This window comes from Vicugna pacos, chromosome 2 (genome assembly GCF_048564905.1).
Source record: "Vicugna pacos chromosome 2, VicPac4, whole genome shotgun sequence".
Taxonomy (NCBI): Eukaryota; Metazoa; Chordata; class Mammalia; order Artiodactyla; family Camelidae; genus Vicugna; species Vicugna pacos.
In genome coordinates this window covers 30,479,400-30,484,649 of record NC_132988.1, presented here as the reverse complement: position 1 = coordinate 30,484,649, position 5,250 = coordinate 30,479,400, and positions in this window count along the sequence as shown.

Below are 5,250 nucleotides of genomic sequence, written 5' to 3'. Positions count from 1 at the left end.
CATACCACCCACCAGATTCATAGACACTCAGATCCCATAATGAATGAATTAAATGAGTTAAAAATAATTCAGAATATTATGCATGTGGGCATCCCACCATATGACAACTGGGCCATTACTTACGTCCAGCATCATCTGTACCCAGAACAATTCAAATGTTCTTTTTATCTGTCTATATGGATGTAAGTGAAGCAGATAATTCATATATATCTGCTATTTAAAAAAAATACTCTTTTTGCACAAAGGAAAAAAAAATCCTTATTGTGACTCAGTTGTGCAAGGTTTTGGAGAGGGCGGTTTAGGGCAGCTGATTCTGGAGCTCTGTGGTTTCATCATGGCATTTACGGTTTAAGAGCTAGATAGAGGCTTCCCTTTCTATTCTGAGTGTGGTAGGCAGAAAAACGGCCTCCAAAAGTGTCATGTCCTAATCCTTGGAACCTGTGAATATATTAGGTTACATGAGAAAACGGAATTAAGTTTCACATAAAGGTAATATTGCTGATCAGCTGACCTTGAAATGGGAAAATTATCCTAAATTATCTGGGTGGGCCCGCAGTAATCAGAGGGTTTTTAAAAGTGAAAGAAGGAGGCAGAAGAAAGTGTCAGAGTGCTGTTATGTGAGAAAGAATAGCCATTGCTGGCTTTGAAGTTGAAAGAGGGTCATGAGCCAAACTCTAAGGCAACCCCTAGAAGCTAGAAAAGGCAAGAAAATGGATTCTCCCCTAGAGACTCCAGAAAGGAATGCAGCCTAGGTTTTAGCCCAGTGAGACCCATTTCTGACTTCCAGCCTCTAGAACTGAGGTAATAGATTTGTGTTGCTTTAAGCCACCAAGTTTGTTGTAATTTGTTACAGTAGCAGTAGGAAACTAGTGAAAAAGTCTCATTCATACCCCTGTAAGACCCTCCATAATGTGAAACCACTAGGCCTACCCAAATTTACCTGCCTTTCCTCTCACATTTCTGTTCTTCTGCTCCAGTGAAATCTGTTTCCTCCCTCCACGTACACTGTGCTCATTCTCACCCCCTAGTTGTTCACCCAATGAACTGTTCACTCATTTTATGATTGAGGAAGAATGTCATCCTCTTGCTGGAATGGATCTGTGTGAACATGACTTATTCTTCCCATGAACTACGAGATCAACCTTGTTGGCCCAGAATCTTCAGATGCCCAGATGTCAAAAGATTTTAACCAAGATGAATTGAATTTCTGCCATGTGGCAGCGCTGATGTCATGAAGATGAGAAGATTAAAGGGCTTATTTTTATGGGCACATATGTTGACTAGTTGAAGAGAGATACACTGAAGCAGTTACAAAGCAACATGCCATATCCTATAACTGAAATATGTTCAGAGTTCTGGAGGAATGGAGGGAAAGGAACGACTTGACTGTTTAATAGGGTGGGCATGAGGATCACAGATTGAATTTTGGTTAAACTACTCATAAGGGGATGTGTGAGATCACTCATGAATGATGAATGATGAGGCAGCAAAAATATTCAAGGCCTCTGCTTCAGTTATGGCATAGGCATGCTCCATAAGTCTCAGAAAAGTTTTTAAGATTTTTTTTGCTTTGCCTTTGGAAATAATAGTTGGCAAGATCTAACTGAGGTACAGAATAAAGATGGTAACAGGACCCACAGAGACAGATCTGAAGCCCTGGCGTTGCTTTCAGAGGGCACCAGCATAGCCTGGCCAGTGCAGCAGTCCCTGAGTCATTGTGGATGCAGGCAGATCAAGATTAACATGAGCAAATGAAGTGATTCCAATGACATTAACTTACTGATTGCAGTTAAGTGCACTGCTTGTTCAACAATTCTTCAGTAGACTGAAAAATATTTAATTAAAGTAATGGGAAACTGAGAACATTTCTTATTCATGATATTACAAAAATACATTTCTCATGCCTTCAACTAATAGCTCTATGTTTATGATTCTCAAATTTATCTAACTCTAGTCATTAATTCTCACTTTTACTCTAGTTCCTGATTGAAAACCTCCTACAAGACATTTCTAATTAGAAGTTCTGTCAATACATCAGTGTTTACATTCCTAAAATCAAATTAATATATCCAAGAACCCCAGTAAACTTTCCTCAAATCTTAGTTTCTATTATGGATATCACTCATGTTATAGTTCCCAATATTTTCCAATTCAAGAATAAGTTACAGCAGAAAAAATTCTGGAATAGTTGTTAGCATTGAGGGGTTTTGTTTAGATTCTGCTGCTCACACATACATACTTTTGGGTAATTCCCATAACCTTCAGGATCTGCCTCCTCATGTGCAAAATGAAACGCCTGGGCTGGAGGCTGGATGAATCACTCATTTACTTAACACACACTTTTTTAGCATTTACGATGTGATGGTCAGTCATTAACAGAGCCCAGTGTGGGGCTATGACATTGGCTGAGCCAGGCACAGATCCTGACGTCACAGACCTATTCTCTAAACGTCTCCTGCACCTCTCTCTCACTAAGCCCATTGATTCTGTCCTCACAGTTTCTCTGCGTGGGCTCTTGCTTCTGTCTCCTGCTGCTATCACTTTAGTGAAGGAGGGCTCTTGCCGCCTCGTGCTGGGGTGCCTGTCCTAGTCTCCTCCCTGTCTCTCTCCATTCTCCCCACACTAAGCCACGCAACACAGTGCCCTCTTAACAGATAATTCTCCTCCTCTAAAATCTAATGCTTCCTATTGCCTCTCATAAATGATGTATCATTTTTTAGACTATTGTGAAGGGTCTCCCATAATTTATCCTTACTTCACAACTAATTTTATCTTTATTGTCACCATGAAGTCTTTAGTCAGGCCCGTCTCCTCATTCTTCCCCAGACAAGGCTCATGTCTACATCTTTGCACTTGCTGAGTCTCCCTCCTGAGACACTTCCTCCCACCTCTCTCCTGACTAGCCCTTCTCCCTCAAGGCTCAGTGAAGGCCCCAAATTCTTTAGGAAGGCTTCTCCAGAATGCACAGGCCACTGTCTCCACTCTCTCATTTATCTTTCAAGACCCTGAGTGTATATTTTGGACATTTGACTACAGAATACTGTAGCATCCTCATTTGTTAAATGTGTAGCTTGAATACTTTTGGGAGCTCTTTAAGCACAGGTACAGTCAGGCATTTTTTCATGGCCCAGTTCAGGTTCAGGAACATGGGAGTCAAGGTTAAGACTGTGCTCTTGTAAGTCTGGCTGCCTGAGTTCTTAACATGGCTTCGTGTTTTCCTAGCTGTGTGATCATGGGCAATTTACTTATCTTCTCTGAGATTTCCATTTTCTTATTTGCAAAATTGAGACAGCTGTATTACCTGCCCCAGTTACTCACCAGTTAATGTATTACTAGTTTCTTACTAGTTAATATGGGCAAGAGTTTAGAACAGATCTTGGAATGTAGTGAGTGCTCAAGAAGTATTAGCTATTATTATTTCATTTGATTATTGTTAGAATTAAATGGGATAATTCATGCAAAACCCTCAGCATAATGCCTGGCTTGTAAGTGTTCAGTAAATATTAACTCTTGTTATTATTACTCTATTTAGTGGGTGAGAAGGCTTTGGGGAAAAGAAAGTGGCAATAGTCATAATTATTGTCAAATACATAAAATTTATGAGGTAGCATTATAATGACCTCTATTTTTTTGAAGGTGAAGAAACTGAGGTTTAGACAGGTTAAGTAATTTGATGCGATCACACACCTAGAAAGTGATGGAACAGATTAGACACCCAAGAAGCTCAACTGCAGAATCTGTACCTTTTAAACCATTATTCTTATGCCTCTGGTCCTGGACTAAGCAGTGGAAGAAATTTTGATGGTAGTGAAAATGAACATGGAATTTGGGTTTTCACAGTCCTGTTTCCCATCCTGGCTTTACCACTTAGCTGGGCAAGCTATTTAATCCTTCAGAGGTTATGTTTCCTTATCTGTAAGATGGGGACAGTAATACCTCCTTCGTATGATTGTGGTGGGAATTAAAGACGTAACATAAGTAAAGCTTCCAGCACAGGGCCTGGCCTTTGGTAGGTATTCAGTACGTTTTGGGCTCCTTCTTTCTCTCCCTTTTGAAAACTTGAGCTAAAGGTTATTCTTTTTAGCACCTTTAATTAGTCTGTGAAATGAATTAAAATGCAACATAGCAACCAGATAAGCAGCCTGTAAGACTCGGCATTCCATTGCCCTGACTTTGTGTTATAAATAACCAAACATGGCTGGTATTCACAACATGGGAACACCTGGCACAACTTATTCATGACCGCTGTCAGTGCAGTGTTCCTAATTAGATAGAGTTCTTTCTACAAGTTGTGGCACGTTCCGGTAGGGAAAATCTTTTGCCAAGCAGGTGGGGGTGAGTAAAGAATTTGAAACTGCAAATATAGTCTGAGTTGGGAATGCTGGGGTGTGCATGTGAGGAGCAGAGAATGCTGAGACTTTGAGCAAGCATTTCAGTGAGCCTTTTGAAGGTCATATCCCTCTTTGATGAGTATGCCACTGGAATTTTCCAAGGATTGTTTTACTTTAGTCTTTGGACTGAGTTGGTGGTGACACAATCTGTGGCTGAAAATAGCAAGAATAATTTGATTAGAGACAACATTAGTGCCCCCAAGATGTTAATTAAAGCCAGCTACTAGGAATTCATAGGTAGGGATTCCCTTCCCAAATTTGATTCCTAAGTAGGCACAAGTTATATGATATGTTTCAACAGCCAGTAGAGAAAACATCAGCCTCTTGCATATGTTGTAACCTTCAAGTAGGCAGTACAGAGGCTACACTTTCCTTTTCTTCCTTTTAAAAATTTAATCAAGACGTGTTATCTTACACAGAGTGGATGATCCCCTGTGACTTCACTGCTCCCTCTGAGTGACAACTGCTGGCCAGTACAGTTAGCACCTTGGGTTTCAGTGTGCTTTCCTGTTCTGTTTCGCATCTGAGCTCTCATTTCAAAGATCTTTCATAATTGAAGTCTATCCCATTTCATGGGATTAATTTTGGAATAAAATTATTTCCTAAATATATCCTGCATAATAATTTGCATCAACATATCTGAAATATTTCACATCTGTGATAGAATGAAAGCAGTTGATCATTAAGCTTAAAACCCTCAAAATAGCTACATAAGAAAAATGTGGGTGATTTTACCAGAGAGATTAGATTAAACAAATAGTGCTCTGAATGTAGATTGTCTGAGGTCAAATTCTGGCTCTGCCATTTCTGATTGTGTCATCTTGGGCAGGCTACTTAACCTGTTTGAGCCTCATAGGGC